At 38.8% G+C, this 23,855-nt stretch overlaps 1 protein-coding gene across 9 annotated transcripts in view; it reads left to right on the top strand.

Annotated features, from left to right (window-relative positions):
* NFIA (nuclear factor I A) overlaps positions 1–23,855 on the top strand; it is a 412,008-nt gene that overhangs the window by 1,972 nt on the left and 386,181 nt on the right. For all 9 annotated transcript variants that reach the window (XM_027883107.1, XM_027883111.1, XM_027883120.1 and 6 more), the window contains exon 3: positions 1,275–1,346. The gene's annotated coding sequence lies outside the window, so the exon portion shown is untranslated. The remainder of the gene's footprint in view (positions 1–1,274; positions 1,347–23,855) is intronic.

Here is a 23,855-nt window from a genome sequence, read left to right as displayed (position 1 = left end):
AAGTGACCATATACCACTGACTATGTGATCTGCCCATCACCACATGATGACTTTAGTAATGGTACTTAGAGACTCTGGATCTCAGCCTTAAGTGGATTTAGCTCTCCTGTAACTCCAAAGAATATCTACCTAATTTATTACCTCTAGTTTCTCAATACATGGAGATCCAGAAGAGTCTACTTCACTACTCAACCCTGGTTCATCCCAATGTAGGTCAGAACTATGCAAAGAATAAGGCAACAGACTTGTAGAAAAAAGCAGCATGCAATTATGTTATTAAAGATATAATGCATATGAACACAGTGAGTTCAATTTCAACTGAAGGAATTGATTCTGTAATCTCTTTTACCATAAGTCCTTGGCATTGAAAGATGTATAATTTTAGTATAGTTCCTGCCTGTCATCTTTCTAAAAGGATCATAAATAAAATGGAAAACAGGTCTTGCATCACACTGACATCCCTCTGGGTCACTCCTGAGTCTGGGACCTTTTGTACCATAGCTTGGACCTCCATACCTGAGCCAATGGAGCAGTTAATAGCACCTTCTACACACGCTGTACCCACTGGCTTCCTACTGCAGCTTTCACCCCTTACACTTTTTCCATAGCCAGCTCCAGTCCTTTTTTTCCCTTGCTAACTTGTCAGACCTGTTTTCTTCTACCCTGTGAGTGTCTCTGGTTTAGAATTTAATCAGTAAGAGACTAGAAACAAGATCTATAAAAGGCTGCTGAACCCTTCTCCCTACCATAGTATGGAAAGTCAGGCTTGTTCTCTCAGGTATGTCTTGGAAAATTAATCAGGATGAATTTTGATAATGGGTTAGATTAAATGTAGTGATGGGGGACAGAGGCACATAACCAAAACATCCCAATAGAGGTTTCAAGCATGAAGTTGGTGGACATGAGATGCTCTGCAGTAGTTGCCTGCGTGCTTGTTCTTTCTCTACTGTAATTTAAATATAACATAGTCCTGTGTGAAATAAACTGCTTAACGTATACTTCTACAGGTATATGCTTGCATACTGATCATAATAATGGTTTATATACGGTAGATTCACAGTCAAGTTTAGGTTACTCTCATTTATTTCTAGGCCTGTGTGAGAATGAAGTGGCCCTACTTTGTGTGTGTCACACTTTGCATCAAGGTCACTGTCATTCTGCGTCCACCAAGTGTTTCATGAAGGATAACAGATACACTCTTAATTCGCATTTCAAGTCAATTCAGATTTTCATACATATTGCCAAGTAAACAAACACTTTTCCACCTCTTCTAGAGTCATCATCCCAGGAGGAAGTTGTCATGTTGTGATCCAGCTCTGTGAGTGGACCTGTCTTTGATGGCTGTGGTAAGTCTACAGCAGAACTATCAGGGTTTTCTCACTCCAAGTCATATAAAGCATAACAGTAAAACATGCAAGAGGAGGTTGTACATGATATATCACAAAATGTGGTTTGGCACCAAGCACAGTAACAGTTTAGGGAACAGGCTGTTCTTTAAATAATATGCTTTTGTTTTCATGTTTAATTCTTCGTGCTGCTGATTTACAGCAAAGGCTTTTTCTTAGGAAAAAAAAAAAAAGTAGACCCTTATCTAATGCATCAAAACAACAAAGTATGTGGTTTCTTTGTCAAACATTTCAATAACTGATTCGGCTTTCTCAGAGGCATTTGTAGAACTCACATGGGAATAGGATTCTGGGGTTTTTTTTCACTTGAACCGTGGGCTGAATTTTCAAATGTTGATGTGTGCAGATGTACCTGCACAAATTCACATGCTCGACTTCAAAAATCTGATCTTAAGCACACAGCAGGTGAGTGAATGAATATGTGGGAGGATGAGGGGAAACTTCAACATTTACCTAAAAACATCAAAAGAACTGTGAGCTGAGAGTGCTTGTCACCAGGCTTTGGCAGAGGTCAAGGGGGTAATGTAATTGGCACCTTTTGAATTTGGGGTTGTTATGTTGCTAAACACAGACCCAGCAGCTAACCCTCAAAAAACAGGAGTTTCAAAGCTGCACTTAATTTCGTCTATTTTTCTGACTCTCTTCCCTTTCAAAAGTAAGTTTATTTTCTGTCTTACTAGGTGTTTATACTGAAAACACAGTAATAACTGTAGAGCAATGTCTGGCTTAAAGTCTGTAGTGGTATTACAGGTAACAGAGGAGTTTAGTGTGTGATGAGGGGTGTTGTTTGATTGTGTCACTGCAGTCAGCTCTCTGCCTTCCTGTATTTGCCATAAGTTGCAAAAAATAGCTGAGTGATCAATTTTTCAATTCTATCACAAAGTAAAAATTAAAAAAATGTGCTCTACATCATCCTGAATTTAACATTCAAATGTAAACTAATTCTCTTTAACCCCGTTTTTATATCACTTACAATTTCTTGGGAGTCTTGTCTTCTTATAGGTTTAGGTCAAATTTTAAATGACAAATACTTGGCTCTGAGGGAAAATTCTTAAACAAAAAGTAACAGCATTCCTGAAATTAGACATCTTTATTTTGAAAACAACCAGAAAAAAATGGTTTGCCATTTACAATATTTTCTGCATATTTTTATCAAATTATTTACCAAATCTGTTCTACAAAAAAGAAAAGTTTTCCTATCTTCAAAACTGCCCTAAAAAGCCCACCTGTTTCTCTTTTGCACACTTCATTTGTGAGGGAAAAAAAAAATAGAACAAATTTTGATTTAAAAACACTGAGGTGAAACAGGGAAGGTAAAAAGCAAAATGTATTTCCACAAGATGGACCATTTGAAACTGATTTTTATTCTGTCCTTGAGGAAATAACTCATTTTTCACTAAAATCTGGTGATAGATAGCCAAGGTATCTGGTCTTCAGCAAAGAATGGGATATTATTAGGCAAACTGGCAAAAATGGGGCTTAAAGGGAAGCAAGTGGGAAATTTACTTACTTACTGTACTAAAATCAGTGAACAACCATCCAGATTATTAAACCAGGTGAAGACTGAGCATGAGTGGAGGGGAAGTGCTAAAATACTAAGAACTACTTGGGCTGAGCTGTGTTGAATTTAATGTGACTTGAGGCACTGACCTTCATACAAGCTCTCTCTTTCTGAAGCCCCTCATCTTGATAAGCCCTGCTTATAAAGCTCCATCACAATGAAGCTGACCATTGTAAGTGTGGAGGCCAAGGGTGAAATCCTGGCTCTGTTGACATCATTAACAGCTCTGCCATTGATCTGGACTGGGGCAGGTTCAGCCCAAATTAAAGCAGTGGCCTTGCTGACAAGCCACCACCAGTCAAAGAGAGGCCCCGTTTTTGAGTTCGTCAATCCCATGCATTATATTCAATAAAGGTCAATAAGATGGAAGGTCTTGGATTTAGATGGCTTGAAAGATAAGCATGCCAGGCTGAAACAAGACTCCAGAGAAATCAAGGGACAGCATTATTTGGATATTTGCTGTATGGTTTGTTGGCGAATTTTAAAAATGTGCTCTATCCATATTCAAATCCCGTATAAACCAAAGTAGAAGAATATGATCTCTGTGGGAAGAGGTCATTGAAATAATATCTGTGCACCTGCCTACAGATCTATGCAAGCATTTTCAAAACAGACATTTTGGAAAGAGGCAGCTAATCTATTATTGTTTCCGTGCAGATATTTATATAAATCCTCTTCTTGTAAAATGCCACATACCCTGCTAAGCTTTGAATTTAGTCACAAGAGGCATAATGTAAATAAAATCTAAAACTGAAGTGATTTAGGGATCTGGACTTAATATGTGCGACTGTGTAAGAATTATGTATTAATTATAAAATCATTAATTTAAAAGGATAGTGCTTGTAACTTTTTTTACTGACTCTTAAACATTTTCTGCTTGAATGTATTTCCTTAAAGAAAATCTAAAAATGTTATTTGAATAGCAGCCACCACCCTATCTTATCAATCAGCTGTACCTGTTAATTTAGGGCAGAATCACTTGAACACGGTTGGATAATATACCACGTAATACCATGTGTGTGCCAGTGCACACACGTGTGTTTATCCGTACATGCCTTTGTTAATTTCCTTCCTGAGACCAGCACGCTTTGGAATGATATTTTAATTTGTTATTATGAAAGGAATGGCAACTGGTTTTTAATGGTTACAGAATGGTGACTCACAACACTGTCCCAGATGCTGTCACCGTCGCTATGAGAGCAGATTTGCAACATCTTGTCATAGGCACACATCAGTGCTCCTGCCTGCTGCCTTCATCCCAGAGGACAGCCTAACACCTGCTGCTGGCAGCGTGCCGGCCCTTCGGGGAACAAATGTTCCACTGCTGCTGGGTGATAGGAGAGGACAGACTCGAGATTCCAAGTGAACTGGCTAAAGGCACCCCAGGGCTTGGTGCACCCACCCCAGCACCCAGATGGTTGCTGTTTCTGTAGGAATATTAGAGAGTGAGTGGTATGCCTATAGCTGTCTCCTATAAATAAAGGAAAAGAGAAAAATCAACAGCACTCTTGGGGATAAGATTTCTAGCGTTTGCTGTTGTTTCTTAAGAAAAACAAAATCAGTATTTTTCCAGTCAGTATTATACTGATGGACTGCTACGTGCCTTCTCTGTATTTATCCACATAAACAACTTTGAAGACTGTGTTAGAGATACTTTTTTTAATAGGAAAATACAAGCACAGATCCACTTCTGGAAGGTTAATGTGCTTCTTTCCTGCAGGATATCCTTAACCTTAGAAAATTTACAAATCCTAGACAAAATAGACATGATTTTTATATTTCACATAGTGTTCAGCTTCCACACCTTTATGTTGCCAGATGTTCTACATTAAGATAGTTGTAAGAACAAAACAAAAAGAAGAGTAAATACATTTTCTATTTCTTTTAAATCTATTTTTCAATACACTTATTGCAGAGTTATAAGAATACTGTGCACTAGTTCTGGAGAGCCCAGATTTCTCACTGAGGTCAAGGAGAGCTAAAAGGACTCCTGGCTTGGAATAAGAAGCTCAGTGCAGTTCAGGATCAGGTCTCTTGGATAGCGTGTAACGCGTTTCTTTCCATTTATTACCATTCCACATCCAGTGGGGTGATAAAAGCAGCGTTACAATGTCTTCACTTCATGTGGATTGAATAGCAGGCTAATAAAGATGAGGGTGGTGCTTTTTTCAGCTGTTATACTCAAATTTCAAATAAGACCATTTTTATTCTCTGCTTTTGAAAAGGCTTTTTGTCCACATTATTCCCCAAAGCTTAGATCAAAAACATGTCATGTTTCTGAGGGAGGCACAATCCAGGACACAGTGCATTAGTATTTCAGCTACTGTAATATAGATTTTGATACTCTTGAATTTCAGCCTTTGCACAGGAATCTGCTCCTGTGAAAATAGGATCCCTTAAAAATAAAAAGATTGATCATATATTTATAAAGGGTGGCTTGATCCAAAGCCTCTAGGTTTTGCAGTTTAATTCAGTGTGGTTTAAATGAATGGGCAGTGGAGCAAACCCCAGGTGATATTTCCCTTTCCCTGCAGTGTGCTGCACTTCTCTGCAACAAATCAATCAAATCTACATCACAATACACTGAGCAACACTGAACTACCAACAGGAGAATTCTGGACGACTTTCACTGGTTAAAGTTTCCCTCTCTTTCTCTTGTTAGGTTAATGGCTGGGATACGTCCCTGTAAATTCTTCGGAAAGAGCAGCATCATACAAACAGTGTCAGCACTCTGTGGTTCTTTGAACACATATTCCTATGTTATTTTTTCTGATGATCTCTAAAGGAAGGTCCCAGATAATGCCAATTCCCAATAATCTCCCTGCTAGTGATCCCACCACTGGCCCTGGGCGAATTTCGTTGTTTTTCTTTGTTCCCCGACTGCTTCTGTAAAAGGATGCTAATAATATCCCCACCAGAGAGATGCTGGGTGAATCCCTGTGCCTGCAGAGAGCTTTGAAGATGAAAAGGCTTATTTAAATGTTACATATTGCCAATAGTATCATTATTAAAGCTTAAGGGTGCATTCTGCCCTCAGATGGACACACACAGCTGCCTCTATCCCTACTGTCCATGTTTACACAGAGAACTGTGCAGTGGGGCAGAGCTGTGCAGATCTGGAGACTGTGAGTTCAGCAAGAAAGCTTTGCTGGAGCAAAGCAGGGTTTTATGTGCAGATGGCAGGCATGCAAATTTGGTATGATCACAATTTAGAGGTGCTTGTAAAGCATTTGCTTTCACTGAACTCTTTACAGCTTCAATTTCTACAATGATATTAGCTACAGTGAGAAAGAATAGAATGGAAGAGCAGAAGAAATACTTATCATAAACCTTTGGATAAATCTCCTATTCAAAAGTGAGCTGATCTCAGGCAGTCCTGGTAACAGGGACCAGGATGGGATTCAGAGGTCAGGCTGAGCTCTAATGTCACATGTGGGTCACGCTGCATGGATTGTCTCTTCTGCAAGGCTTCCTTGTAAACTGCCAAGTGTCCTAGGTTCTAATGCAGGGAATGATCCCCAAAGGTTTGATGAATCTTAAAGAGCCCTTCTAATCCAGAATTTTTGTTCAAACTGAAAAAATTAGGGAGCTCCTGTTATTACTCAAACATTACACTCTGATTTGACATTCTTAAAAATATTTTTTCACTGTACTGCATATGGCCTTTACAGAGGATTTACAAGCTAATCTGTCTGACTGTGCCATGTCACTCCTGTGAAATTCAATTGCAGTCATACTGCCTTTGACTAGCTTGCCAGGTGTAATGACAATAAAATTTGGCCTAATGAGTGGAAACAGCTTTGTTCTCAAATTTAAATCAAAGAAGAGTCTCTTTGAATAGATTGTCATCTTCCACTTTTCAGTATAGACTGCTTTGTTTTAATTCTCTTTTTTCTTTTTTTTTTGTTGTTGTTGAATCAGTAAACTTGAAAAATAAGGGTCATCTGAATTCAGAAACAGAATAAAGAAAACTGCCACTCTGAGGTTGTTTTCAAGATAGTGTTGTTAAATAGCAGAGATGCTTCTTTTACCAGGCAAAGCTGGTAAAAGCGTTTATTGCTTTATATCAGAATATTCTGAGAAGCAAGCAGAAATTAGGCAAGAACCAGGGTTTCAGGAGTAAAACAAGGAAGTTCCTGCAATTAATGGTACCTTCCAATACACTTTTTAATGTCAAGAATAATTAAATCCCAAACAGGAGATGTATGCATCTACCTGCTATTTTTTTAATAAAAAGATCCAAAATGGGCTTATGGTTTGAGAACTCAACATTACTGCTAAAGAGTTCAGCATTAAGATAAGGGAAGCCAGAGAGTGTGGGTCAAGCTGACTGACAGAGCAAGCCAGTGTCTGGGCAGCTGCCTAAGTGCTTAAAGGGCTCACTCTGCCTTTTAAAGTTTAAGACAAAAACAAGTTAAAAAGAAAATCTTTCATTGAGGCTCTGTTGCCCTGGATAACCAAGGACAGATTCTGGGTGGTCCCCATAAAGTTTCTTTTTAACTTGATAGCCGGATTCATGGGTACTTTTCCAACAGTTGTAGGGGATGAAATGATACTGAATTAATTCCCTTTTTAAAAATAAAAGGAATTAAAGGAGCTGCTAGATCTCCACGCAACTACCTTTGAAATCATCACTACCGGGCTTGTCTGTTGTATGCAATATTCTGTATTTGCATGACCCAGTCCTCCTTTGGGCTAAACAGCTGATCTTGGCAAACTGGAATGCCTCTCTTGAGCACAGCAGGTCATTTGGGCTGGTTAGTGTTCAGGAAGGATATTAAGGTTATTTAAGTGGTAAAATAGATGACCTAGTCATCTGACTTCTTGGAAAGGGTAGGCATTTGCCACCTCCTGCTCATGTTCTCCTGCACTGTAGGAACCAAATACATGTGGTAGAAAACCATGAGATGACAGATGCTAAAACCAGTGATTGAATTGGTTACCCAAAAGACAAGGTCCAAAGCAAGTTAAATATCTGACAATGTAGTAAACAAGAAATCTTCAGGATCAAGAGGGGATTTTACTTGCTGTCCTTGTCCCCATGAGGCTCTGGAGCAAATTACTTATTGATACGGCAAATGAACACAGGCAAGAAAAAAAGTAAATTTTTGTTAGATGATGTTCATCTGAGATTTGAATTAAGAAATAGTTGTATTTTTAAGTATTAAAAAATACCTTTTATAAGGGCTAGTATAAGAAAATAGTCTTAATTTGGAAACTCTGTGTAAGGGAACAATTTATATCCTCTTACAATCAAATTTCCAACTGCTTACATTCTGGTTTGCTTTTCCCAGATGTTCGTTCTCGGGTTGTCAAAGAAGTGAAGTAAATTTCTGTAGTTTGCAGGTGTTAAGTTGCAGGTAGTGAACTTTAATTTTCAAAGATAAAATTCAATAATGAGAAATAAGATTCTTGGAAGCTAAATGTAGTCTTGTGCCTATTTTTTTGCATTCCTATCACTGCTTTTTTTATTTACATTATTAACATCAACAATCAAGGAAGAGCTGTGAGGTAGATTGGTGGTGTCCCAAAATCTAATTTCTAATAAGAATTGCAAACATATCCAAGAATACAATGCTAATTGAACTGACATTCGATTCTGCATTCACCTGCACAGATATTAAAAACCTCCCTGTGGCAAATAATGACTGTTCCATGGCTTGAAATAGTTTAAGGACACTTTTCAGCCCAGTTACTCTTCAACCTGGAGATGAGATCTGAGACAAATCATGATCTCATCATGGAAAAACTACAATCAGTAAACAGAAATCAAAACAAGCCAAGCTCTCGCTAAACATTTTCTTAGTTCCAGGTACCAGTCAAAGCAGGAAAGATCAAATATTTGAGTAGGCATGAAGTCAGCTCATCATTATTTGTCCTTTAAGAAGTGCTGGAGGCACACTGGTGGCTTGCTGGCCCTCCCACTGTAGTTTAAGCACTCAAGGCTGCAGCGGGATCATCCCATCTAAGGGCTATCAGTAGTTATGTTCTCCATAAATTTGTTTAACTCCTTTTTTTCGTATCATCAAATTTATTATTCTCCAGAACACTGCCAGAGCTTGGGATTGAATCATTGCAAGAGTACACTGCACATTATTTGTATTCAAAATATTTAATGTCTGTCTCAACAATATAGCTTTACTTGTTCTAACACTTTATATGAGGTTGATATTCCTGCTTGAGTAAACATATACTTACAAGTTAATAAAAATAATATTCTAACTGCTTGAGTGCAATTTTCCAGTGACCCATAAGATCAGTTCTAGGCTCTCTACAGTCCTCAGCGTGAGTTTAACCTTCATCCATGGGCCCCCAGATTCAGCCACCATCGATCAACTGATGAACTTACCTAAAAGAACAGAGCATAAAATGCAAACATCAATTTAAATGACTGTGTGGTAAGAGCAAAAATTTCCTGTCAAATCACAGCAGACTGAAATGAGAACTGAGAATGACAGAGAGGGCAGGTACTGACCCCATACTAAAAGATGTGCAACAAAGGCATTTGCTGTAAGTTCTCATGGAAAGCCTTTTAGACAAATTAATTAAGCAATAAGACATGACAGGGTGTGAATCACTTGGTAATGATTTACGCCTATTGTGTTGTTAGGCAGAAGGCCAAAGGCCGAGTGCTGTCAAATCACCTAGGTGTAAATTATCATTTGATAATTTGAGCCCTGGAGTGCCTTCTTGTAATTAGAAGGTGTTCTATCATAAAAGTTTTCTACTTCATTCCACTTTTTTTTCCATTCTCCGCTCCATTTCGCTACTTAGAATTCTATCATTAAAAAGTGAACCTTTTCTTGCAAGATTATTTCAGACAACTAATAGCCTGAGAGGCTTTACACAACAAACCCTGTCATATACCACAATGCATAGCAGAGAAGTCAATGCAGGCATGTCATCACTGTAATTTAATCACTGTGCCTTCATTCATAAAGCCAGTTACAGACAAAGGGTGGTATTAGGGTTATAGGGGAATGTGCATTTAAAATTAGTTGGAAGTTAGAGATGCAGAGTTGATGAAGAGGAATGAGGCAGCTGCACTTTCTTTTTTCAAATTAAATAGCATAAAAAAGATAGAGGAATAATAACATGAATTCTTCCAAGATGCAGCATCCAGACATCTTTAGAAACCACAAGGAGAAGGCAACTCAAAACCTGATTGTTCAAACTGAGGGAAGCAACGTCCAGCAAGGGCTGTTCCATGCAAAGATGTGAACACCAACTCTAACTTTGGAAATTCATACAATGCAGCTTGTCAGAACTCGGGAGAAGGTTGTCACTGTCTATGTGTCTACTTGTTCTGTTATGTTTCTGGAGACAGGTTATTAAAGTAGCAGGATCTCCAGTTTGATTCAGTTTGCCATTCTTAGGTACCTATAGTCATTAAGCCTATTCCATGTACAGAGCAGAAAAAAAGATCTTTTCAAGTCTGACATAGAAATTGAAGTTATGACAGCCTCTTTTTTCCTCTTGTCTCATTTACGGCTCCAACATAGTTAGGGAAAATTATTTTATCAAATCCAGCTATTGCTTCCTAAACATTAACCAAGGTCACAGTCATGTGCAATAGAACATTCTAATGTTCTTGCATGACTAGATGACAACAGCCTTCATTGTAGAATTCCTAACACTAAAATGATTGCCCACTGACAACAAGCAGTTCCAAGATGGAAGTAGCCAGAGTGAAATGTCAAGGCTAATCAAGAGAACATCTTTCCAAAGATTAGGCACACTTAGAAATAGAGAATTATATTGTTGGTCAGCCATGATTTCAAAACCAGCAAGAAACCATCTTGTAAGTGATGTAACTGTAAAAACAGAACATGTCAAATCTGTTCTGATAAACTACTGGTCTTAACATTATTTTTCTGGAGTTTACTTTTGATGTTTGCTTATTGATGGCATATGTTCCATTTTTTTGTTGTGATTCTTTTTGCATCTATTTTTTTCCATACATTTTGTGTTGTCACAAAAGCTGCCACACATCCCTTTGCATTTATTTAATCAGAAGATAGCGTGATAGTTGGTTTTACCATCCGTCTAGCATATTATTAGTAGGTTAGGGTTTGGAAAATTGACAGAGAAACAGATGTTGGGATTATTTTATGTAGCTTGAATGCCATAATGATATACAGTTGTCAGAAGCTTCTATTTTCTTATTTTAGGAAGATGATTATTTTATGGAGGAAATGGCTCAACTTTTTACAACCCAGAGGGGAGAGGAAAATAAAATGAAAGACCTGGGGAAAAAATCTAAGTAAGGAGTGATAGATGTTTAGTCTGTGCCTAAAAGTCTGTGCAGAACACGTGCAATTTATGAAATTGTTCTAAGGGAATAATTCTGGCTGTGCCTACTTCCCTCACAGATACATATTTAATGGAATAAGGAAAAATAAATCTATAGTCTCATGATTTGCACATCCTTGGTCTGCTGTAAAGTGTGACAGGAAGGAGACACCATTTCTTTTAGTTGCAGCCTAATAATGTATTATGCAGAGGTTACTCCCTTTCTCAGAAGGAAACAGAAGGCTTGCAAATGAAGAACTTGGACATGCTTGGCATGTCTTCATTCCCTTTTTGCTATGCTTATCAGTCACAGTGGGGAAAAAATATCTAGCTGGTGTCCAAAGGACAAAGGTCAAAAAAACTTAATTTCCATTTTTTTTCCACATTTAGTGTCTTAGTATTGGACTTCCAGATATGAAATATTGAGATCAAAGTGGTTTTTAATTGCTCATGAGTTTGCTTCCTTTCTTCTCTGGCCACCTGCTAAAACTACATTTTAGAAAGAAACTAAGTGACAGTGGAAAATACTGTGAGAAGGACATATTACTCATATGCTTTGATGCATACTTTTAGGAATGAATATTCATTCCTACCTTTCTTTTCCTCTAATTCCTCTTTTCCTGCCCATTTCATCACTGCATGTTAGTGCCAGATGTGGAAAGAATCCAATATCTGGTAAAACAATTATATTTAGTTCCAATCACTGTAGTTTAGGTCTAAATAGTTCAGGCACTCAGCTACTTCTGGAGGTGAAACAGGTCTCAAAAATTAGTTCCTTGAGCAGTGGGGAAGCCAGTACCTGTGTCTCTTTTCATCCAGCATTCATGAGTAGGGCTTGAAACTTCTGCCACTGACACCTGGGGAAACACTCTCTGACTGGGGAAAAAAAATTGAGAAAACAGAGGTGGGTGTGGATTGGTGTGGCGCTGAGTGCAAAGTAGGGAGAAACTCCCTCCATGTACGTGAATGTTCACATGTGAGCACACAGCCACAGAGAAAGATGTTACATGACTTCTGAAATCTCTCTTATTTTACAAAATAGAAGAGATGAAGGATCTGTCCTTAAAAAGCATATGAAACTGAGTATGAATAGAGTGACTGCACAAGATGATATAGTCAAGTAACTCCCTGGGAAATTTGCGAAGACTTCTATTAATAATATCAAATATTCTCTTTTCTTGTTAAAGGTATAAATCTCTGTAATGAAATAGAGTTCATCACCTCCAGATTTATATTCTTAGCAGGGGTTTATATATTTATGGAAGCCTCTCAAAAATCTAAGAGGTAATAAAGAACTACTGATCTAATAAAGACAACAGGTAGTTGATGCAATATTTGAATTTAGACTACACTTTTTAATTATAGGGCCACTACATGTAATGTAAGGAACTGCCTCTGGACATTCATCAGAAGTGTCTCCTTTTGATTTACTTTCCTTGCCATTGGTTTCTAGTATTACTCAATACCCAGGTAACTGGGAAGGGATGTATCTGATAGTAAAACTATTTTCATTAAGATATTTAAGAAGCAGAGTGTATATTTTTTACGTGCAGCTTCAATAAAAATTCACTGTTCATTGTACTTTAAAACAAAAAATGGTTATTTCCAGTATTACCATAAGATTATTAGATTAATCCACTGATCAGCTTATTTAGTCTTTATTATCTGTCCTTTTATTTGTTTTAAAATATGAATTTCATGAGTGTTACTGACAGCCAAGAACAAAGAAAAGTCAGCTGAGTATCAGCTGCTCAGTGTGCTCCACTTCTGTTCTCACAAGACCATGTTTTTAATATTCAGCTATGCTGAGCCATTCTTTGAAGTGAATAAAATGTAGATATTAGCAAAAGGTTCACACAAAAGTTCTAGATCCAAGCATTCTTTGTCCCAGTGAAGACTCTGGTTCAAATTCCATATTTTTTGTCATAGTCTAGTTCCAGGCTCTGAACCCACATTAATCCAGGATATTGAAGTAACAGTGATCTGATTTTAACTTCGTAATTAGGGTCCATCTTAGTAACATGCGGTGACTCCATAACATCCAAGTGATACTATAGATGCTACTGTTGTAAATGCAAGTACAGTCTTTTAAGGTCTGTCAGGAAAGTTGTTAGCATTAAGAACTCATTATTAGAAGAGACAAATCAGAAAATAGTGGGTATTTGAAATATTTGAGAAGTGTCAGTGTAGTTTTACATGAATGAACCACACACCAAAAGAATGGGAAAGAATTAGCTGTCAAAGATAACAGGCAGGGTCTAAAAGCTACAGAAGGGTGAATTGGGATCACTTCAAACAGATTATTTTAGCCTTTGGGTAGATTTGTAGGAGAACTGGATTCCAAGATTATTCTTTTCCTTGGAGAACTAACCAGAATAATGAGATGGTCTTTACAGTCTTCAGTTTAACATAACCAGGATCAGTAATTTAGCACTTTTATATATTGAACAGATCTGCACTGGGAAACGCTAAAGACAGCAATCAGCATGATACAGACTGTTCTGTAGCTTTGACCTACAAGTACATTTTATAGCTGAGCTGGTGTCAGGATTCTGTCTGGCTGCTGCACCAGCCTCAAAACACAGCCCAGCTCCCTCGTACTACTTGCAAGCAATTCAGACACGGAATATTTTGGGGATCGTAAATGAGCAACATCTATTCCCAGGGTAAGGCAAGTCTATTTCACAAGTTACTTTATGGACCATATGGTTATACTTGGTTACGTTCAGTCACAGAACATCACATAAAGCAACTTAATCCAGTATATGCAGATCCCATGCAATGCAAATGGAGCATCATTTCCAAGCTTTAAAGGAGCCTTGTCTTCTTCCCTGGGGAGCAGAGTGTAGACTACAGTTTTAAATCAAACTTCTCATAAACTTTTAACACTCCAGTCTTTCCAAAAAACATGTCAGCCTCCAACCTGGTGTGATGCAACTTATTATCTGTATGTCTGAGCATTAAAAAGGCACTCTGGTGTTCTTCTAAAATTATGCTGAAAATAGAATATGAGATTGCAATCAGTGAAGTCAGAATTGCTTTAGGTTTTTAGTACAGTCCTTGCCAAAACCAGCAAAGCATCCCTGAGGCCTCCTTATCCGGTATGCTGAGCAGAAGCCTTCTGGAAACAGCAGGCTCAAAGGTTGCTAAGCCAGACACTCTCTTAGATAATTTTAAGGCTTACAACTAGGACATTTTATTACTATACAGGGAAATAGTTCTCAGTCTCAAATATGGCACGTATTGCATGTAATTATGGGGTGAGCAAGACGGAAAGCATTGCTCAAGAGGCAAGGAAGGAGTTAAGCATTATGCACTCAAAGGTAGGATTTTGTCCCAGGCTAACAGCCCTCCAACACAGCTTCCCATTGTTCACAGGTCTGGGTTGCTCCTGGGGTAAAGTACTTTTTTGGCTGTTGATGTCAGGAATGCTATCACTCCTGTGATATAATTTGGTTTTCTGTGTAATTACATCCTGGCAAAAGCCTATTTCTAATAGCACAGCTAGGATTTTCTGTTTAAAATGCATTGTTGACTTTCTGCTGGAACGCCGTATTTGGTTACATTCCACCCTCATTCTGGAGCTCTCTGTACATCCCCGAGCACAATAGCGTCATTATGCACTACCTTGGCCTCCAGGTCATGAACTACAATTATCTCTTTTCATAGCAACAATCTTTATAACCTAGAGACTACTCCCAGGGACAACATCATAAAGAAGGATTGGCATATGCATAAATAAAGATGAATAGATATTGGCACTCCTCAGAGTTTTTGCCATTGATTATGGAATGTTGATTAGTGCCATAATCACTACCTCCCCTCGTAAGCGATAGCGGCATTTTGTGCTGGCTTCACTCTTCTGTCTTCACATCTGCTGCTTTCTCTCCAGTCCCTGGCTCTTGTCACCCATCTGATTCATCCTCATAGCATGATGACAAAAGTCACAATGTTTGGTTGCCAGCGAGAAAATTTCAGAGGAACAATTTTGAATCTGATTGTTCTCGACTAACATGCTGCCTCAACGGATTATAGCACTTTTATATGCAGTTGCTTTTTGCTAGGTCCATCTGTCTGCGCTCCAAGCTGTGCTCCTAAGATTTGACATTTCAGGCAGTTCTGATTCTCTTTTCTCTCATTCAGTATCAGCTCTTAAGAACAGAAATCCAGTCAGGAAGGATATTTGGGGAGCAGTAAACAAAACCCATGATTATTATCAGCACTCTTCAAGCTATTAACCACAATGCATTGTATTTACTTGACATTACTTTAAAAAAATTATCTACAACTCATCTACAAGGCAGATGAGTAAATAGCACCTGCACTGCATGTAAGTAACTTGAAACCAGAATTCAGGCATTCAGTAATCCACAGAAGGAGCTTATCCACCCTAACAGCTACTCCCAAGGCACTAATTACTACAATATTCCCTGTCCTCGTTAGATCAATTATTTGAAAGTTCATCTTCACTTCATGTAGGGTGATCACCTGCGTTTACAGGCAATGAGTGACTCGTGAAATGCAGCTGCATTTTAACAGACATGGCCACACAGACTTCATAGAACATGATCAGAATCACTACTATAGAGATTGCTCTGCTCTGCTACGTTATAAATGTATGTCAGAGTAAAATAATTAATTTACATGCATTGTCATTTTATGCAACATATGTTCATTTTTTAAATACTTGCCTTGCCAGAAGCTAAGGAACCAGCCATAAAGATAAACTAAAGCAGACAATGTCTGGTAAAGTTTAGAGTAAAAATTGCTCCAAGTTGTACTGCGCTGTTCTAGTTGTCCTCCTGTAGAGTTTAAAATATATAGTCACATCAAGCTGATTAGGTTAGTCCAAACACACTAAATGAAAATTACTTGGTTTTGTTATCAGGGAAGTCTTTTGGTTTCATGAGAAGAAAATGCTTGAAGGGAGTTTTTCAGCCAACACCAGCACAAATTTTGTGTGAATGACCACCAAGGCTTATGCACATATTTTGTGTATCTGGGGTATTTGGAACAAGTAGAACAAAAGGACTTAATCCCTTTTGTCCCTCTGCTGTGGGCCATGTATCTGAAAAATAGCATTGTCCCTAAATGCCCCAGGTTCCTATTGCAACAGGGTAGCTAGGAGCAGGAGGGGAGTAAAATACATACGTAAGTGGTGTATAAATATGTGAAAGCCAGAAAAAAATAAACTGGAAGTTTTTTCGGTTGTACAGGACAGAGGAGAGGAAAATGGACCCTCAAACTATAATATCCCAAATAATATTTAAACACTGTCATTTCATTTTCTGTGTCAAAAGATTGAACTTCTCTGGAGATACCCAGGTGTGCAGTTGTTACTCCTCGGGTCCTATCATGAGAATGTGGCATACGGATAATGAACCCAACTTTTAAATCTTGTTTTTCCAAAAAGCTTGTAGCCAGTGTGTTAGATGTATGAAGTGACCCACTGCTGTCAGCTCCTAGAACATTTAAGCCAGTTTCTTTAGAAGATGGGAATTCATCCTCCTTGAGACTTGCCCCAAGATTTAGCTGCATGCAGATTCAGGGGGGAAAAACAATCCTCAAGGTGTGTTCAATTATGTGTTAGCACAGGGAATTAATCACACTAAGCAGGAATCCCATAGGGAGGATATAGAGCAAATCCCCTTAACATCTACCCCTGCAATCCAGAGGGGCCAGCAAACAACAAGTGTGTTCTCTCCGCAACAAAGCAGTAGCATTGAATGATAAGTAATATCCTACTTTCTGTTCGAAGTACAGAAGCAGAGTAACTGCTCTGAAGGATCCCTCAAAATTTGTAAAATAATGAGAAGTTTAATTAGACAAATGAAAGGGGTAAAACGTAGAAAAACACTAGCACAGTAGGGAAAACAAGCTTGTCCAGTACAGCAGAGAGCATAATATGCTCCCAACATTTGACAATGAGCCAGCAGCTGCTGTGTCCTCATGCCTTTCCATTTTTATAACCGCACATCCATAGTGAATACAGTTTTATGTAGAAGGAACTGCTTCTCGCTGATAGAAAATTACCTGAACACCAGCATAGCTTATTACCCACTCCTATCTGAATTTATACGCTAGAGAAACTGGAGTTCCCAGGAAGGTCTGCTGTCCCTTTAAAGAATTCAGGTTTAATGCCTGATGTTCAGAGAATCTTTTATCTGTTTAATAATCTTCACTGAAAAAATAACGTCTGAACCGAGCCAGCTAGAATACATTTATGTCCATAGAAAATCAGGAATTCTTCCACTATTCCTAGATAAAAGCAGGAAAAAAAAATATATCCCTGTTTTTACAGGCTGTCTATTATGGACAAATACCATCTAAAAGGGAATCCAGAGCATTCCCATTCAGCCTGGTGACAGACTACGTAGGTAGGCTGGAACTGAACCGAGCTCTGTGTGTCTGTGTGGCAGCAGAGGTGACAGGAGAACACCATTTGCAGTGAGGCAGCCAAAGAGCAACGACAGCAGGGATGATGGTAGTTGCAAAGTGCCAGCAGACTCAGCTTTGGAACAGATTTGCCAAGACTGCCACACCATGTGATGACACAGATTCCATGCTGAATGCACAGTGACATGGAAAATGTCTCCTAGTGGTGTCCAGGCTTCACCAGTTAACTCCTCTAATAGCTGCTCTCCCCTGACTTTGTCCTGTTTCACCAGCTGTTGTGCATCTCCTGTTCAGGAGACACTGGCACGGTGGAAGCATCATTAGGGAAATGCAGCAACATATGGATAGGAAAAGGGGGGTGTTTTAAACAATGAGAATGTGTGTGTGTCTGTGTTCAGTATGTAAACAGGGGGTACTGTCTTACTTAGTTACATGAGCTTGATTTGCTGTTTGTACTGTTCTGTACCGAGATGCTCTTGGAACTCCAGGGCATTCTGGAAGGCACAAGAGCAAATGCACCAAAGCACAGAGTCAGTTCAACCTGGCAGTGCAAAGAAACTGCAGGGTGGAGAAACTTCCTGTTAGGTGAAGAGTCAGTTCAGCATTCCAGGTGAATATTCTTCATTCCTCCTTGTCTTCCAGGGTGGAAGACATTCACCTGATGTCACCATGATCTATGACTGCCCCTTGAAGTTTGTAGCATCAAGTGAGAACTGCCTTGAATAGTCTCAAGATCAGAGAGCTGAAACAACCTATGTCTATGAGAATTAGAGCTACTGAAGCCTGGGCTTCTCTATGAATTTTTGTCTTAGGGTAACTCTTTGGTGATACAAAACTGAGGTATTTGGATGCTATAAAGGAACAACCCTCTGAGGGTTCTCTGACATCTAATACTGTCAGCCTATGTGATAAATGCTTCATTAGAGAATGTATAGGTTCATTCAGTGGGTCTTTCTTTTCTAAATACTGATTTTCACCCAACTTGGAGAAGCTTAGCTGTCCTTAAGACATATTTACAAAATAATAAAGGACATAATGCAGAGAGATAGCATGTTCCCCCTAAAACTCACCCCCTCAACTGTCTTGTTCTGCAGGTCTTGTTTCTCTATGAAGGGTAGTTAAAATAAATTATTTAGCATTTTTTTGCACTTTCCTATCTGGTTTTGCCTGGTTGGTAGATAGCCTGGATGTAGCATGTGATTCCTGGCATTATTTGTTCTGCAGGTCATTAAACCCTCAGGACAGTATTGGGCCAATGAAGACTGAAAAAATTATTACACTGTCTTTTGGTTTTCCCAGATCCTGTGGCATGATCAGTGTCTCCAGTTGTCCTGAGACAAAATCTTTAAGAGTTTTTGAGGTTTTACGATCTCTTAGTTCCCATCCAAGCAACACACAATTTATTTGGGCCACACTTAATTAAAGGCTTTTAACAGTTTACTAGCTTTTCTACCAAGCTCTCAGTTTATGACTGAGATAAGGATGTATTCCTACATTCTGCCTCACACCTGCCTATTATGTGTTTCATTATTAAAAGCTTTCATTTGTAAAATCTCCCATGAGATGCATACCTTAGAGAGTAACTCAAATCAGGCAGTCATAACCTGTCCAATTTAACATTTCATAAGAAAGAAGCTTTAGGATTCCATCTGGTGCAGTAAAAAATCACCAGATACACCACCATAACAATGCATTGGAAAAATAATCATTAGAACAATGTTAAATGGGGCTGGTATCTTACACTATGTTTCTCAGGGGCTTCTATACTATCCTTAGGATCAGGGAGCAATCACTGTTATTCAGCAGAATGGTGGCTTTTCTCCTCTTATTCTGAGGCCTTCCATCAAACATCCTCATCAAGGTTAGGAGCACAAACACACTCACTCCTCCTGTGCCAGTAAGTCTGTGTTAGCCCAAGTTCTGAGCCCAGCAGGCAGTGAGGATATGCCATTTCTGTGCGGTGGGGGCCACCCACTGGGGTGTACTTCTCCTGTTGCACAGAGAAGTTGTGGATGCCCTGTCCCTGGAAGTGTTCAAGGCCAGGTTGGATGAGTCTCTGAGTGACCTTATCTGCCCATGGCAGGGAGTTGGAACAAGATGATCTTTAGTGTCCCTTTCAACCCAAACCATTCTGTGATTCCACGATTCTAAGTAGCAACCTTTAGAGATGGGGCCTAGTGTGGCACAGAGCCCAAAGTAATAAGACTTATTATCATTATCGTTGTGGTTCTCCACTGACATAGCCAGAAATGGTGGAAGGGAGGATAAGAGGAGATGGAAGAAAGCATCATCCTGAGATGGGTCATCCTGAGAAAGGAGATTATCATACAGTGATTGTAGCAGATTCCCCAGCCTACACATTTGTCGACAACTCATTTGTTTTAGGCTTATCTGTATTCAGATCACTACATGAATTCAAAGCAAAGTGGATTTTCTGTTGCCTGGCACTTTGTATAACATTGGCCTCTTCTGCAAAGGAAAGGAAAAATGGATGTAAAATACTGCTCAGAATTGGGGATTGGTTTTCATCTCACCCTAATTTAGCAGAAATGCCTTTATATTGTTATTTTTTTCCTGAGTTACCCCCTCATGACAGAGGCAGAACAATATGACCTTCTTTTGTCCTTGTTCTACTTATATGTAGCTTATGTTCTTATCAAACCAAACCCCAGCCTCTTCTCTGCCTATAACTGCAGGTCAAAACATCAATTTTGGCAATTCGACTGCCCTCTCTGCCATTTGGAAGGAGTAAGGTGGAGACAGCTGGCAGTTAGGGGAGCACTAGGAAGCATATGGTAGCTCCGTGCAGTGTTGTCCAAGAGCTCATAGGACAATCACTCATTTGCTTCACTGATTTCCATAAATGTATGTCTCTTTCTTTTTTTTTTTTTTTATCCTTTTTCATAAGCCTCCAGGATATCCATTGTTTAGGCAAAGGTCATTTTAGAAGAAACTTCATATTTTGAAAATTCTTGTTCTTTCCATAAAAGAAAATCTGCTTTAAATGTATTCTGCTACCAAAATTAACTACAGAGAAAAAAGGGTGACTGATAAATATAAATAAATGGCCAGAAATACTTTTTCAGAGACTAAGAGGGGCAAAAAACCACTAGAAGACACCGTCTTAAATTTAAGGCATTATATAGCTGGGCATTTCCAACTTGTGTTTTTAGCATGGCAGCTGGTCGGAGGGTTAGGAAAATATGTGGCCATGCAATGTTGGCTGAGATCCTGCCTGATCTTGAGAGTTAAACACAGCCAAGCCCTGTAGTGTTGGATGGGAAACCGCCAAGGAAAATCCAGTGATTCAGTAAGTGGCATTCTTCCTGCACGATTATAGCAACCCTAGTGCCAGCATGGTGCTCAGAGATAGTTTTGTTGGTGGCAGTGATGTTTTAATATGGGATGTAAACTTGTTGAAAGATCTAGTGATGACCTGCACAAAGATAAGAATGTTTTGGTAATTACTTTCTTGTAATTCCACCCTCTGCCTTCTGTCCTATGGAGCTTCCTTCCTGTTTTATTCTGTTGGCTGATCGTGGTCATCCCTACAATGAAACTCGTGGTTTCTTCCAAGGAGGTGGCTGCTTTCCTGTTGTAAATTCTGTTTATACACACTGCCTACAAAACATCTACAGCATTTGGTGAAGTGCATCATCAGAAGTTTGTGCCTGGATAGAGACATTTTAAATACTCTCCAGCGATACACAATACTTTGGGAAGTTCTTTATACAGTTTCTTTATACAATTTCTCTCTCTACTGCAGTCATTGATTCCACCTCTGAACTGCAATATTTGTGTTGATGCAACTGTGTTTTCTAAACCAGATCTATGAGTGCTTTGGACTAAAAACCCTCTAAAAGGGGACATTTTAAAACTTAGATAAATTCTGATCCAGTTTGAAGTGCAACCATACAATCGGTTTCTTTAGCACAACTGTGGAGGAAGTAAATCCCAATGTAGGCCTAGATGTGGTGGAGCAAGGAGGCAGGAACACCTTCAAGTGGTTTTTAAACTGGAAGAAATAGTTTGCCACATGTTTTAACCACAATTAAAACAGGCACTACCATAAGAGTAATGCCTGTTTGAAGTTTTGAAGTTTAACTACTAAACATCAATATCCAGTCATTGTATACTTAAGTTTCTATCGTATAATTAAAAATTTGGAGCTCATAAAGGACATAAAAAATGCTTTTGGATCCTTGGATTATAACTGTCTCCTGTAATACTCTACATAATGCACAAGTAGGAGTGCCTAAATGAACATTTTTGCAGAGGTCAAGCTCTAATTTTTGTTTTTTCACTTTACAATTACCATTTGAAATAAGATGCCATGACACATCTAAATGATTATGCACAAGAGGCTATTCTAATAGTGGTAGGCTCATAAAAAATAACAAGACCAAATGATAACTGTCTCCTGACTCACACATGTATTTACAATAGAAGTACTTTAATAAAGGTAGCTACATCCTCTAGATCCCCAGACCTTTATTTGAACTCTGCTGTAGCATAATTGACATACAGAATTAGAGTGCATTTCAAGACCTGGAACTGAACTTTTTCTGTAGGCTCAGCTTCACTCACATCAGTCATAATATTCGAAAGAACCTGTGACAATCATATTAAAACGATGCCACCCTGACATAGATTAACAGACTATGCAATTATATTTAAATGCTGTAATTGGAACTTGCCGTTAAGTGCTTACTGTCACTTCTCAATTCCCCTCAAGGCAAGTAAACCACTTCTTCCTTTGCTCTATAAATTTAATGCCATCTTCTGCACACAGAAAGAGCTGGTATTTCATCAAGAGCATTCTGTTTGCCTCAAATGCTGTGAAAACACAGGCCTTGTGAACACTGCAGGATATAAACCCATCCTGTAAAATGACTCTGTTAAAAAAAAAAAAAAAAAAAAAAAAAAAAAAAAAAAAGCATTTTGCCACTTCATGCTTATAGGGACAACCTGAGTCTTTACACTTCATTAGTTTTTTCACCTGGACGCTGTTTTCAGCTCAGCCTTTTATAGATATCATTATTAGGAGTAAAGATTGTGAGGGCAGGGCCAGGTGAACCTGATGATACTCAGCTGCATCTTTTTAAACTCCATGGTTGCACCCAGGTGTTTCTGAGGGCTGAGTCTCAGTGCAAGAGTATCTTTTGCTTCTGGTGGTGTGTCACATTGGAGAGCTCCCTGTTATCTTCTCGATGGAGGTAGGACTGCAGATGGGGTAGATAGGAAAAGAGAATTGGTGTTTATACTTTGAAAGTAAGGTTTTATGGGAAATTTGAAAGAAAATGGTGATGGGAGTTTCTTGTGTGGCTCTCAAGAAATATCCTCCTCAGATTGTCTCTCAGCTCTCTGTGAATGTGACAGCATTGGCTGCTGGTCATGAGTCTGTTGTTTCTGTGTTTTTTTAGGTTTAATCAAAAGTGTGTGTATCCCAGGTTTTGATGTGATTCCTTATTTGGCTGGATTGTGTTAGTTAACATTGTTGCCCACCTGTGTAAAGAACAGTAAAGTGATAATTAAAGTTTGGATAAGAGCCTTGCCCTTCTTATGGACCCAGACTAACTGAAGCTGGACTTCTAATTTTCCAGCACAACCATGAACTTTCCTTCATGTCCATTCTCAAAATGACCTAGACTTGAACTCTTCCAAGAATGGGAAAATGCTTTTGTGTAGTCTCCATACTTGAGCAGTCCTGGAGATCTCAGCTAATACATGTTATAGCCAGTGTGTGTTACATTGGTCATGCATAAATCTGCAGTGTTGACTCTTGCTCACTAGAAACTTGATCTAAGATAACTAAGTCCTTTCGTGCTCAAAACAAGCCATTAAATAGCATTCGTTTGGAGGTGCTTTGAGAAAGGCTGACTAGAAAGGCTAGGAAGGAAAAGGTAGGATTTTTTCATTGTTATGACAGACTATAGCTTTACTGTGGAAACTGGTATTACCCAGGCTGGGGTATGATTAGATTTGCATTCTCAGGGATGTTGCTTTTCTATAAACTGTACTTGTGTTAATTCTACATGATGTCTACAGGCCTGTGGATGTTTTGAAACAGTGACTGTACATTGATGGCTTGATAAATACATAGAGGACTCAAATCTGAGATCAGGCATTGCTCTGCGTTGTACAAAAATCCCTTTATTAATCCCTTTCCATTTTCTGTCCTGAAACCATGTATTTTTCTC

This window comes from Empidonax traillii, unplaced genomic scaffold (assembly GCF_003031625.1).
Source record: "Empidonax traillii isolate 1590-97213 ecotype Southwest subspecies unplaced genomic scaffold, ASM303162v1 scaffold118:size1038473, whole genome shotgun sequence".
NCBI classification, from domain to species: domain Eukaryota; kingdom Metazoa; phylum Chordata; class Aves; order Passeriformes; family Tyrannidae; genus Empidonax; species Empidonax traillii.
This window is presented reverse-complemented; position numbering and strand designations above follow the sequence as displayed.